Source organism: Sturnira hondurensis, unplaced genomic scaffold (assembly GCF_014824575.4).
Source record: "Sturnira hondurensis isolate 20B ecotype Veracruz unplaced genomic scaffold, ASM1482457v3 Scaffold0010812, whole genome shotgun sequence".
Classification (NCBI taxonomy): Eukaryota; Metazoa; Chordata; class Mammalia; order Chiroptera; family Phyllostomidae; genus Sturnira; species Sturnira hondurensis.
The window spans coordinates 3,286,487-3,301,529 of NW_028083443.1; the positions used below are offsets into that span (position 1 = coordinate 3,286,487).

The window sequence follows — 15,043 nt, forward strand, 5'->3', positions numbered from 1 at the left end:
AGAAGTGGACTGTTGTTTTCTATATCAATTGGGAGGGTACTTCTGGTGATACAAATGCGTGTGTTTGAGCAACTCGGGGAATGTAAATATGCTATTGGCTCACGTCTTTAGAAATAAGACTGCAGAGTATTTCAGAGTATTCATTAATGCTCCCTTTAAAGACTTACTGGGCATCGTTTCATGTCATGTGTTTGGCCAGGGGCTGGAGATGCATAAAACACTGATCATGGTCCCTGTCCTCATGCTGCTTACTATCTGGGAGGGGAGGCAGAAAACACTCAGATGATCACACAGGTGAAGGTCATGTGTTAAGTTCTACAACAGAAAGTTACAATGTGCTTGGAATGCACAGACAGGATGAGAGAGTATTTGACTAAATTAGGGAAGGGGAAACAGGGAAAAAGAAAAGAGAAGACTGTACAAGGAAGTACAATATCTTGTGCAAAGGCCCAGTGGCAGGAAAGAGGAATCCCCTTGGAAGAAGGAAAAGAAAGTAGTGTGCCTGGGTGGGTGACAGTTTCTAGATGAACCCACAGAGGGGGGCTGCCAACCAGGCCATGCAGGACTTTATAAACAGATTAAGAATGTCCTATCCTAAGGTTAACTAGTTCTTGAGATGTTTTCAGGTGGATGTGGGGATGTGAAACTCCATTTGGTTTAGAAATGCAGAATGAAGCCGAGGAGAATGAGAGTGGCATCCTAGACATTTTTAAAGTGGTCTCCTTTGCAACTGGTTCTCTCATGTCTCCCAGTCGGCAAACAGGAAAGTGCCCCCAAGTGTGTCTACATCACTTCCTAAATGATCTCATCCAGGCTCACCGCCTCACACACGATTTATACAAACCAGATTTTGACCTCTAGGGCAGACCGTTCCCTGGCACTGCCACACAACAAATTGAGGAGGCCGTGCTAAGAAGGTTCCACCAAGTTCGTCCCTTCCTCCAGTGAATCCATGGAGATGAGGTCTCCTGACGAGGACATCTGCACTTGCTGTACTTTCTGAATGCAAGTCACATCCTGCTTCTGGTCAATTCAGAAGAAAAGGGTAATTAATGGCAGGTAGACGAAACCCCCTCCCAAGTGTAATTTCCAGAAGATGTGCCTGAGCATCACCGAAGTGGGGAGGGGGCTGTGGAGAGGGGCTTGTTAAAGTGGGGATTCTGGGTTCTGTCCTGGGCTCTCCCATTTCAGAGCTTAGGGAGGGAGAAGAGATGCCACAGTGAAGTGTATCTGTACTCTTAATAAGCTTCCTTCGTGATTCTTGGGCTAAAATCCAAACCCAGTCAGTACATCTGTGACCAAAAGGTGAGACTTCACCTTCTCCTTTGAGACATTCATTGAGTCTAGGGAATTGTCCACGATACCAGAGACAGTTCTATGGGCCACATGCAGAAACATCCAGACATTATCGTACCACCGCGGACCTCTTCCCACTGGGAGGGTTCTGCTTCTGAACTAGATTGTACACACTCTCATTCTTTCTATCTGGGAAACTAGAAGCAGGATTTCTGGGTGAAATTGAGGGGATAGAAACGTTACCACTCTGCATCTAGAGTGGTTTCACGGCAAGTAAAAATTTTAGGATGAGAAAAATAGGGCTGGAAGATCAATGGGACTAGAATGTTTGCAATGGAAGAGAAGAGAGCGCCCAGCTGTGCTGTGGTAGTAAGATTCACAGGGGGGATGATGGAACTATGGCCAGAGCCGCCATTCTCTGGCTGTGGGAAGGATGGACAGAGGAAACTGAATCACTACCATAGCGATGCAGATTTCGGTTCAATGCAATGTACACCTTCCAAATGATGAAGTTGTCAAATGCTCAGTTGAGTTTCATGGAGAGCAAAGTTTGGAATCTCTTTCAGTGAATACTTTTCAAGTGGGATGATAGAAACTCGTCGGGGGTGTTCGAGGAGGAATATCGCCACACGGCAGGGGCATAGGCTTGATAACATTCCTCTCTGGTCCCTATCTTTTTAATTTGAAGTATGTCGAGGGTAGTATTTTACAGGTAATATGATAAACAAGGTCTATACAGACAAATGAGTACAAATTCAATGGTGAAAGTAAGATTTCTGTAGGAGCCACATGAGGATTTGCATCCCCTAAGTCACAGGGAAACAGGATGAATTTCAGGTTTTGTATTATTCTGCTCCATGGAAAAATGAGAGTCCTGATTTCCAACTACAAAGTAGCATGTGAGCAGTTAATTATTTATACCTCCTATTATTATCGGATTAACACAGCAAGTATCTGCAATAAGCAAATGGATTTTACATTTTTTCCCCTTAAGTTTGCTTCTGACAGCCTGGTAACCGAATCATTTTATGGAGTTCTTTCTATTTTCTAGGATTTTATATGAGACAGTGTCTAAAAAACAGCATCATACTACAAATCTAAAGTGTTGGTGAAAGGAGAACTTATCAGCAAGAAAAAGCAAAAACAGCAGACATGTTGATTCAAACATTTTTCTCCTTAGAAAAATATTAATTTTTAAGTTCAATAATAAATTTCTCCATGTCATTATGAGACTTGCATTTTTACTTTAATACTAATGATTTAATGTGTTCAATTTTAAATTTGAGGATCCATTTAAACATATACTTGTTACTTAATTTTCAAAACCATGTATTTGCAGCAATATATTTGAGAAGAGTATTGTGTATAACTCTCAATCAAAGGTCATCTTTTCTGGAAACAACCCACAGGCCTCAACTGGAAACCCTTCAGATATACTCGTATATCCCGGGGAGAAGTATAGTCACCTGGCTTTGTAAATCATGGTTCTAATTCCAAGTGGTGGCAGAAACACACTCTCAGCTTTTAGGCCAGTGAATGATCTTTGCGGAATGAGGGACTGTGATTGAGGAGGCCCTGCCTATCCTCCAAAGGAGAGAACTCCAGGGACTTGCCACTGAACTCTGAAGGCATGTAGTTTTTATGCCACTTCCAGTATCTTTAGAACTTGGTTTCCAGCTGGGTTCCCACGCAGGATAAACATCCTGGTGCAGTATCTCCCCTCTCAAGTTTCTGGCAGGTGTGTGCTAGAGCCTGGTTGCGAAGTACTGGGTAATTAGAATGCCTTGGGCAATCACAGTATCTTACACGAGTAAGGGAGGGAGGGCAGTGTTAACGTGACTGTGCTCATTTCTCTAACGTCCCAGGCCTGCAGACCCAAGCACAGCTGCCTGAAGGGCCTGTGTTTGATGCATGAACCATAGAAAGACCTCAGAAATGAGTCTAATTACAGGATCATCTGAATGCTGTAAAAGCCAAATGCATTATTCATTGCTGAGACAGAACAATTATATAAGGAAAAAATAGTCCAAAATATGCGCTGCCACTTTTTAAATAGCACTTTTCAAATTTTGCGTTTATTATGTTTCTGATCTGCCTTCTAGACACTGGAATGTAAGTTACCAGAAGGCAAGAAATATCTTCTGTTACGCTTAGTAATATAGCCACAACGCTGAACAGTGCCTGGCATGAAGTTAAGGATCAAGTGAACCAATGAATGAATATTAGCTCCTTAGTATTAACCATGAAATTCGGATAGTATAGATTAACAATGTGTGCTTATTTTGTCCAACATCGTCAAGTGAGAGGACTGAACCGTGTACTATTCCTAAACTGTGTACCAAGTATATTGTTATTTGATAATCCACTGTGGAAAAGAAAGTGGAGTGAGAAAGAAAATGGACTGTCTGTTGGAACTGTTGACCTAAAGGCCTACAAAGTCCTGAAAGGAAACTGAATTTTGAAGTCCCCAGCCTGGCATATGGGTGGATTCTTAATGATTATCATATTGGAGGAATAATTAACTAACGATGACATCACAAAGTTAGTGTGATGTCACTTCATTATAATTCCATTGCTAACTGTAGCCTGCAATTACTTTTACAGTTCATGTGGCCACATCATATCTACCATATTCATGGTTTTTAGCAATAGTTGGAAGGAAGCCTTAAAGTAACTCCAGTTAAAACTTTCTGGAAATTGTTCAATAAGTCTGCCATTCTTTGCAAACATACATCAAATAAAATTTTGATTTATAATTGCTATATATCCATTAAGAGAGAATAGCTTTTCTTATTGCAATTAAGAATAAAAACTTAAAATGCCCTAAAATTTCTAAAAGACTGGCCTTCGCTTGTCAAAATTTTAACATAATTTTGGATTAAATCTGTTGTCATCAGTATTTTAAACTACTTGTGTATGCAAATACTAGTCAGTTTTCTGAATAAAATAGTTAGAAAAGTAAATCTCTCTCTCTTCTATAAGTATTATTCTCATAACCATGAACAATTCATACTTGTTCATTGTTTGACTTTAGATTTTTCTTTTGTGGTCAAACAATGACCACATATATATAGTTTATCATTTTACCCTTCGGTATTATCCTTCATTTCCTTCAGTTTCCACCTCATACACCCACACACTTAATGTATAATAAAAAAAGGCCGTCTTAAAGGCTCAGCAAACATGAATTATTTGAAATACTGGAGAGACCTTACAGTCCAGCAGGCTAGTTATTTTAATTTAAAAAGCTGAGGACCAGAGAGATGATGGGCCAAAGGTTGTGCAATGACTTCGTGGCAGAGTTGGGACTGAAATGTCCCTCTCTCCTGGCAAAGGCTAATTTCTTTTTGCTTTTCCTTTGGTGACCCGCTGTGGCATTTAGCTGAGGCTATGAGGAGAGTTCAGTGAATACCGGCTGATTTGCACCATACAGAGTCAGCATAAATACCTTCACATTTGGAATTAAACATAGTCATCCTATTCTGTGAGCAGTCTGAGAAACATCCTTGGAGAACATGCATGGTTGCTGTACTAGGTGTGATGGGGCAGGATTAAGTAACGTGGGTATTTACTGCTTGATAGCTGCTAGGAAGATGGATATTAAAGCATTTTCCAGTTAATTAGTGATGGTCAGGAGCAGATATAAGAGGATGGAGATGGGAGAAGATTATGGGATAAACAGATTACCAGAATCACAAACAGCCACCTTAAAACTGCCAAGCAAGCCAGCACAGCTTAAGGAAAGATGTGGTTAGTAATTCACATGAAGTTGACAGAAGGTGTTAGCATTTATCCCCCACCTTATACACCTGTGAGTTGACAGGTTTGCTTGTTAAAAATAGGTCCCCTTGGACTTCCGATCTATTCCAGCAATGCTTTAGCTTGACAATTTTATTTATTTGCATGTTGAAGCTATAGTTCTACATTTTAAACTCTTTTAGAATTGAGTCATCTTTGCATTATCAGAGATTTTCAAACTTTTTCATCTTATGCCATGCATAATTACTAAAATTCTGTAGCACACCAAGAGTGTATTTTTCCCTGACCTGACAAAAATAGGTATAATTTTGACTCATTCACACCAAGGGCTACTGTTGTGTTGGCTGTGGTCGCGTTTTTATTTGACAATCTCAGGGAAAAGAGGGCAGTGCCCCTGACTAAATAGTCAGGTAGTGCAAGTTTTAAAAATTCTTGTGGCACACAGGTTGAAAATCACTGATATATGTTATAAAACAGTGAGGGATGGGAAGGTTTATTGGGTGGTGTTTACCACTCATCCTTTTGAAGTCAGGTGACAAAACCTTTCTTTTGGTTTTACAAGCAGGCAAAACTCAAATTCAGGAATGTTTTGTGTAAGGAGGTTTTTCCTAACTTCAGTTGCAGCTGCCTGATTGACTGCGAGAAAGAGAATAGCTCCCCAGCGCATTTACATCCCAAGAGACGGCTCCGCTTGCATCTGGGAGGTCAGAAACTGAACTTGATGGTCTGATTATGACTTGGCACAGGAGGCTGATAAAGAAACAGCAAGGTGATCTGCTGTGGGGCTGAGAGAGAGCTCAGGATGTTTCTCCTCACATGTGAAACAGCAGGAAAATGTCACCTATGTACTCTAAATCTTTTGGCCTTCCACAGCCGCGCCAAGACATGAAAGTGAAATTTGACACCTTTTAATGCATAAATAATTGCTCTGAATTATTTTCTAATAGTTTTCTAATACGAATGAAAGCTCTAACAGTGTATTTGATAGCAGTTACTTTGAAGTATAATTTACTCTTTGGGAAGCAGAGGATTTGATAGAATGTATTTGATCATTTTTCTTGCATTTATTTCCTACAAGGAGTGAAGAGGTAGTTAAATGAAGGAGAAAGGGTTTCTGTAAAGATTTCACTATAGTTCTGTTTGTAGCATTTTACAGCTCATTTGGTACAGAAAAGGAATGGAACTGAAAATATTGATGTTAACACGTCATTAGTGACCATGAGATAACTTTCCATGTAACATTTGAAACTGAACCATGACAGAGGGCATGGTACTTGGATTATTGCTTTCATTCATTTCTCCCTTTCACTCTTTCCTTCCCTTGCCTTTCTGTCTTGCTTGCTTGTAGCTCTAGCTTTTAAATCATCTTTAATTCCTTCTACTTTGTGCTCTTGGGAGGCCCTGCACTTTGAAAATACTTGACATTCAGGAAAATACACTTTATATGTTAAAAATCAATGGTGACACAATATTTACAGCCCAAAGGCCAAACGTTTGGAGTGTCTTTATAGAGAGTAAGTGCTCAGAGACCAGCTTTGTGCTACTAAGCTGTAGACATCAAAGAATAATAATACAGCAGTTTTCAACTCGATGGCCCAAACGGGCTTCAGCCCAGTGAAGTGAAGTATCGAGCTGTTTCAGAGATCTGTAACAGAGAGCCAGTGTGGGGATCCTTATTTTATCTTAATTACTAAGGGGCCCTTCGTGGCTCAGAGGTCCCTGTGTTTTGTTTCAAAACTTCTATCTGGAGAATGAGTTTCTAGACTTGTGTCTATAAAAGAATGACGATACTTTGAATTCGATTTCAAGAAGATTCAAAGTGTAGCCAGAAGGGGGAATTCTTTAGCTAGTCCTTGCTACGTTGGAGGGTTTCAAAGGAAATATGTGGTAGGTCTGTGATTTGCTAGGAAGGAGAGAAAATGTTGTAGTCAGGGGTGCCTTGGCCGCCACCTAGCAAGCTTAATTTTCTTGGGTTAAGCACACACACACACACTGTACCCACAACGTTTATTAGCTCATTAGAAACTGTACTGTGTCTGGCCAAGGAGTACCATTTGGTTTGTACCTTTGACCTCTCAATGTTATTAGTTGCTCTTTACTAAATCAGCAGAAAGAGAGAGGATGGCAATAACTATCACTAAGCTAATAATAATTAGCAGCCCCAAACGTGGTTACTGATGGCTGCAGCATCCTTTCATGCGTGTGTGTGCTCCTGGTAACACCGATGTGCGACTTCTGTTATTGGGCACGAACTTTCTGTGACCTATCCTTTATCATCAGATGAAGTTCTGCCTAGCCTAATAGTTACATTACGTAACAGAGCTTTCTGGTGGTGAAAGGGATCCACTTCAACCACTGAGGTGCTAGGGTTTCACATGAGGTATAGAGTGTTCATTCTCTTTACTTGTAAAAGAGACTCACGGGGGGCTATAGGAGCACTTACTATAAAGCTTTCACCTTGGAGAAAACGGTTGATGAAGCCAGACAGGGCTGATAAAGGATCACTCTGGAAATGGCATCAAGCCAGCGAAACAGGGAGGCCTTAGGAAAGAGGAACCCTTCGAATTAGCAGAAATAAAATTATCTGAGACGGAATCTAGAGAGTTTCCAGTACACACTCTCCTCTCCCTTCAGTTTCTGGAAGGTGAGGTTGATGTTGTCAAGGTCATGCATCCTGTTCCTGCCCTTTCCCACCACAGTACACTGCCTCTCAGGGACAAAAGACGGGGAAGGATATGACCCACGATGGATGTCTTTGGGACATCGTAGTGGCAATTACTGCTAAAATCACTGTCACGCAAATCTTTTAGGTCTCTCTCTGGAATCATAGTGGAAATGTACTAGCAAAGAGGGAGGTGGGGCGGTGTGGGGTAATGGAGAATGCTTCCCAGGGACTCTAAGAACAAAGCAACAGCATAGGAGGACCCTCAATTGGCCCCACCAGGGAATCCATTAGCTAGTGTGCCCTGCTTCCGGTGGGGCAACGGCACAGGTAGTTTGCCTATCGTGCTGAAGTGTTTGCAAAGCGTGCAGTGTCACCAGGAGACCTATTGAAAGTATGGGAATTGCACTTATATGAAGGTGGCTCTCTAACTGGTGGCTGTAGCCATTATGGGCAAAGCCTTGGGCTGCATCCCAGGATACTGGTATTAGGTTATACTTCTGAACTACTAGGAAGTTCAAATCTCAGTAGGCTTTGAACTTTGTAGATCCTAAAGACAGCAAGCCAGAAGTGTTTGCCTGTGGGTAATTTTGCCTGTTTGAGGTATATAAGCAAAAAATCAGCACAGAATTCACACACTGCTGTGCAGAAGGCAAGGACTCTTCAACCCTGAGGTTCATCTTGAGAAATATGAAAGTGCTCCTGAGAAATTCGGAGAGGGAGAAAGGTACCAAAGTATCTATCAACTGAGAGTCACTCCCTGCAACTGTGGGACTATATTCATTGGCTAGCGTTGCCATAACAACCCGGGGAGCCTACACGACAGATGTGTCTCACAGTCCTGGAGGCTGGACATTGAAAATCAAGGCGTTGGCAGGATTGGTTTAAAAGGAGAATCTGTTCTCAGCTTCTCTTTTTGGCACGAGATGGCCAGCTTCTCCCTGTGTCCCTCCACATCATCTTCCCTCTGTGAACGTCTGTCTCTGCCCAAATTTACCCTTTTCATAAGGAGTCATTTGAGATTCAAGTTCACCTTAATGGTCTAATTTTAACTTATCTCTGTGAAGATAACTCCAAATAAAGTCACACGCTAAGGTACTGGGGGTTAAGATTCCAACATATCATGTTTTCAGGGCACAATTCAGCCCATAGAGAAACCTTGTGCTGGTCTTGTTGAGATTGATTTCCATGGCTAATGATGGTCAGGAGCTGTGTTTGAGATGTCAGAGAAATTCTTGAGTTTGTGTGTGTGTGTGTGTGTGCCTGTGCACCTGTTGACTTCTTTCTTAGCACAGGACTCGTGGTCAGCCCACATTTTCCCATAAGTGAAATCAGTTATACACCCAAAAGCAAATCAGTTTCTTTTCTCTGTTTTTGAGAATTTTATGATTAATGCTCATATCTACTTTAATAAATTTTATCATTTATTCTCATATCTATTCTCATTTCCTATAAATGGATCTCTTTAAAAGAACTGACTTTGGCCCTGGCTGGTGTAGCTCAGCGGATTGAGCACAGGCCTGTAAACCAAAGGATTGCAGTTCGATTCCCAGTCAGGGCACATGCCTGGGTTGTGGGCCAGTCCCCAGCAGGGGCCAGTTCCCAGCAGGGGCCAGTTCCCAGCAGGGGACATACAAGAAGCAACCACACATTCTTATTTCTCTCCCTCTCTCCTTCCCTTCCCTTCTAAAGATAAATAAAATCTTAAAAATAAATAAAAATTTAAAAAAAATAAAAGAACTGACTTTAAAATAATCACAAATTCGACAACTAAGGATTTTCATATTCTAAGTCCCATATTTCTTTAATTTTCTTAAAATAAGTATGTACTACTTTGGACTAAGAGTAACTCCAAAGCCGCTCACTCCTACGCATCCTGAACCAAAACAGGCTGTAGAAAGAACAAGCCCAGATCATTGCCACTGCTAATCAAATGGACATCTGAGGTCTACGACGGCACTGCCGCAGGTCTGGCCTGCTCACCCTGGGGCTGACCACAGAGCCATGGCCCCAGGACCTCTGAATCCCCTGAAAAAGGCCCACATAGGCTCCCAGTCTATTGCCCCAATAGCTGACACTTTCCTCCTACAGGTAGGGCCTGAAGAAAGACTGCATCCTTAAGTGTCAGCAGGATGTGAGGCTAAAGAGAAGTCTGGATTTAATGAAAAGGCAAATCACAGGCCAGCACTTTCATTCTGAGATTGCTGCTAATGACCTACAGTGAATATTGTTACAAAGATACAAGGAACCGGGGGAGGAGGCAAAAAGGTGGCAGATTGTCTCAAAATTCTTTGCAAGGCCAAGATACAAAAACAGGTACTGGCTAAATTTAAATTTAAATAAGAGGCAACTAAGAAGTTAGACCTTAACCGGTTTCCAGAATATTAAAATTCACCCTGCAGTGACAAAGATTCCTGTGAGAATTTGCAAGTCTTTGGGTCTCTGAGATGCTGAGTACTTAAAAACAATGATAATCAATTATTTAAATGAATATAGGCATTAAAACCTGAATATCCTAATACCATTCTTCAACTTGATTTGCTAGGAAGCTGAAAACCACAACACCAGTCTTAAATGCTGCCTCACTAAGTATGTCCCCATTCTCCACTCAAACGGTGTGACCCAGACCATTCTTCCCTGCACACCAAACCACTCCTACCTTGGAGGATAAGGGATGGTGACCACCAGGGAAAAGAGGAAGAATGGCTGGCCTTCTGGGTGAATGGCACGGTCATTAGCTTCCTGCACTCCAGGAGAAAGTGCTCAATGGTGCAGAGCTGTCCATAGGTACAAGTTCAAGTCCAACTCCCCAAAGGCAAGAATGGGCCTTCCTCAAAGAGCGAGGCCTCTTTCAAACAGGCTGGTGTCCAGCTCTGCTCAGACTGTGTCTTCAGTCTCAGGTGAGAAGTCAGTTAGTACAAATCTAGTTTTAAGGGCCCCAGGAGAGGTTTTCTGGATTCAAGAGCAATATTTTCATCATAAAAATATCTGATTAAATAAGAAGAGCTCTTGAATCCAAATTTCATCTGTTAAACCTTGATTATATTTAAAGACTAAACACAATCTTTTAACAGTGGACCCACAGGAAAGGAAGAGAAGTTGGATAGCATCACATGATCAGGGGATGGGAATGACCACCAGCCCCAGGCAGACCAAGGGGCCCCACCCCTGCTGGCCATCTCGGGGCAAGGGCCAAGGTGCCTATGTTTCCACATACTGTTACTCTTGGACCTGGCTGGCTGTTCTGCCTTTCTCCTTGGTACATTTCTGTGGGTCCAGTCTCCCCATTTGTATTCTGATTCCAACAACCAGGTCCTTAAAGAACTTTTTATGGAATCAACTGTATTCTTTCAATGGCATACAACCTTTTCCCTTCTGCTTTATTATCTCTTTAGAAAATAAAACATCATGGATGATGAACCACACAGCAGACTAGGGCAAAACTGGACACGTGGCTTTAAGAAGGGACTTGAANTCAGGGGATGGGAATGACCACCAGCCCCAGGCAGACCAAGGGGCCCCACCCCTGCTGGCCATCTCGGGGCAAGGGCCAAGGTGCCTATGTTTCCACATACTGTTACTCTTGGACCTCGCTGGCTGTTCTGCCTTTCTCCTTGGTACATTTCTGTGGGTCCAGTCTCCCCATCTGTATTCTGATTCCAACAACCAGGTCCTTAAAGAACTTTTTATGGAATCGACTGTATTCTTTCAATGGCATACAACCTTTTCCCTTCTGCTTTATTATCTCTTTAGAAAATAAAACATCATGGACGATGAACCACACAGCAGACTAGGGCAAAACTGGACACGTGGCTTTAAGAAGGGACTTGAATTTACTATAAACTTCCATGATCTGTGTAGGAAGCTCTGCCACACAAGGGCACTGTTTGCAGACACAAAAGCCGCTCATTCTGCTGATGTCAGACTGGAGACGAAGTCAAGCTTTCTTCCCGTATTAAAAGTTCCTCCCCTTATTAAATGCATGTGTTTGATTTTCAATAGAATTTAGGTTTTGAGTGTAGTTTCTCTTTACACTTTTCCTCAAATTGGAGCAAATCTCTTGCTCTAATTTCCCAGATGCTCAAGAAAATCTAAAATGATCATCTAGGCCCTGGCTGGTGTAGCTCAGTGGATTGAGCGCGGGCCTGCGAACCAGAGTATCGAGGTTCGATTCCCAGTCAGGGCACATGCCTGGGTTGCAGGTCAGCCCCCGGCAGGGGACTCACTAGAGGCAACCACACATTGACATTTCTCTCCTTCTCTCCTTCCTTTCCTCTCTAAAGATAAATAAATTAGAAAAAAATAAAAAAAAAATAAAATGATAATCTGCCTTGATGTAAAGTATTCCCCTCAACCCACACTGGCTCTTGAAGACACACTGTGGAACTGATGTGAAAACAACCCGCAGACAATTCACATTTCTTAGCTCTTCTGGAGGCACAAGTGTGAAGAGGTGGTAAAGCCTCTTTTCCACGTCAAAGCCCTCTCCAAAGTTCAAACCCCAATCGCAGATTGGAGTCTGGACAAGCAGGGCAGGCCCCCTGCCTGTCCTCTGACATCATCTGGGATCTTGCAAAGACCAATCCAGCTGACGTTCAGAGAATATAGTACACGGGTAGGAGCAACATCAGTGTGAAAAGTCTGGAGGGCAACTGCACTGAAAGGGACCTGATAGGGTGTCAGACCATGTAAGGCATGAAGCGGTTTCGGCACTGGGGGCTGCAGGGGGCCCAGGTAACCTGACACTCCCGAGTCATAAAGAGCTCTCACTCGACTCAACATCTTGAAGTTTTTCTAAACGCAAAGACCGACTGGATGCACATCAGCTTACGTCCATAAATACAACTGGACTCTACTTTGTCAGCAAACTCCAAATTGTCTGCAAACTTTGCCAGGTAGAAACCTCTGTTCCTGACTTTGGATTTGCTCTTTGGTGTACAAGCCATCCATGTCATCTATATGGTCAGCGGGGAACATGGCATGGATTTACTTCAGCTGATTTACTTCAGCCCAACGTGGCTGGCAGACAGCAACTGAATCAAATCAGCAAGAAGCAAAACCAGACAACTGTATTGACGATAAATGGGGACTTTCTCTTGTAGGAGCTGAAAACACAGCTCCTACAAGAGTTATTATCTCGATGTGATTCTTAGTTGTTTTTACAAGCAGATTTCCCAAAGTATACCATTGTCCATGGTGTCCTCTGGTGGGTGAAAGGTGGTCCCAGGGCTGGTTCTGTAATATTAAGTAAAGCAATCGGAGGAGTAAATCTGTCTGTTCCAGATCACATTCCAAATAGTCTGCCCAGGAAATACTGTTTAACAACGGATTAATCAGGTATCTATTAACTATTGACTTTCCAACGTCCTGAGACCCAGAAAGCAGAACGCCAGGGCAGCCATCCCCTTCCTCACAGGAGACGTTGTTGACTAACCTCCAGGGCTGAAAGGGCACTCTCCGTTAAACGAAGGCCCTTTTCGTTTTGTTTTGTTTTTTTCTTCTTTTTCCCAATGCTAACAAGCGTCAAGCCGAATGCTCAGTGAATCTGGAAAGTGGGGCTCTCGTGCACAAAGCTGTAAGAGACACCTGAAGGGCCGTTTATGAAGTTTACAAATTTTCTGGCATCACAACGGAACTCGGGAGAAAAAGTGCATTAGCCGGCTCCTGTCTTCCCGAGTAAGACGTGCTGTGAGCAAGGTCCGGACTCCCTTTTCCTCCTCTTTTCCTTTCTCTCCTTTTCTTCAACAACAATAGTGAACTGCACTGATGGTGGGGCGACGGTGGGTGCGGGAAGAAAAGGCACCTTGGGAAGGCTGGCCTTGGCTGATGTAAAACCAAGCACCTGCCCCTGGTCATATGGGCAAGTGGCAGGGCAGATCCCGCTAAAAGTAAAACCCTGCTCCAGCGGCGACAGCAGCAAGGCGTGGTCCCGACCGTCAGAAACCGGATGGAGAGACTCCTGAGGCAACTGGGGTGGGTCTTCACCTGAGGTCCCTCTGGGAGCCGGGCTGAGGCCGTGGTCTGGAGCCCTGGGACTGCCGCAGGTTGCAACACAGGCAGCCACCCCCCACACCCGCCCCGCCAGTCCGCGCCTGCCTTCGGCAGCACCGGAGGACCAGCTGGGCTCTTGTGCAGGTGGAGCGAGAGGCCTGCTGCCGCGGCGCTGGCGGCGCTCCGTTTCCTTTTGTGATGCGGAAAGTCTCTCTTCTCCCTCTCCACGCGCCCTCCTGTCCCCTCTCGCCACTTCTTTCCCCTTACTTCCCTCTCCTTTTAATATATCCACACTGTCTGTTTGCTTGTCTGTTTAGTGGTTTCTTTACTTTCGAACATGACATTCTCTTCCGCTGACATAATTTTGCTTTCATTTCGCCCTCCTCTAAGCATTGTTTTTTTGTGGGTTTTAGAAAGGCCGAAGCAAAGCCCTGAAAACTGTTAAGTCACTTTTGGCATCCGATGGTGAAGTTTTTATTCTTCTTTCCACGGGGCCGTTGTTTGTCCCCCGTGTTCACTATCCAGAGGAGCCCCGCACCCACCACAGAGTATCCTTAATAAATACATGTTGCTGTTAATGGTTTGAAGACTCACTTGGTGATTTTGAAAAGAAGCTGGGGAGTGTAAGAAGGTGTTTCATCCTGACGCCTCCTTCGAGTTCACCCATCACTGGAGTTAAAAACATAAAGACAAGAGGCCTCCTGGGCCTTCAGAGGGAGGCCACCGTTATGGCATTATTAGAAAAAAGCAGAACTAATTGTTGGACTTTTTCATCTGTTAACTTACCTCCAGTCTCCACTTTTTAGCTCATAAAGCTGGTGTTCCGTGATACGCAGCTGGTAAATACTTAATTGCTGTTCTCAAAAAAGGGTTTCGCATTTTCCCATTACCCTCCGCCTCGTGGAGGCGGGTAATGTGGATGAAGGACGACATGGTTAATGTGTGTGTCTGTGAGTACAGACTCTGAGTATTTTCTTCACAATCAAAGATAACAGATACATTTGCTCTCCTGCAACGGAGACCTGAGAGGCGCCAATGTGAAATGACCCCCGCTTTCCTAAACACACAGCAATCCAGTTTTGAACCCGTGCTCCAATTACAGGCCTCCGCGGAGCAGTTTGCGGTGAAACGATCACGTCACAATAGGATTAAAACGCTACTCCCCAGGACCACGAGGGAAGCCAGCCTGGGCAGAACGGGCAGGTTTATTCCTCTAAATTGTATGTAAACAGCATTGATAGCCACCTTGGTGCCACCTTGGTATTGTTTCTATAAATCCTCCATAGAAACAGTCTACAATGAATAGACAATGAGTCAGTAATGGCTTGTTAGTTC

At 43.3% G+C, this 15,043-nt stretch overlaps 1 pseudogene; it reads right to left on the minus strand.

Annotated features, from left to right (window-relative positions):
* Positions 1 to 909: 909 nt before the first annotated feature.
* Positions 910 to 14,641, minus strand: LOC118996107 (polynucleotide 5'-hydroxyl-kinase NOL9-like; annotated as a pseudogene).
* Positions 14,642 to 15,043: the final 402 nt, after the last annotated feature.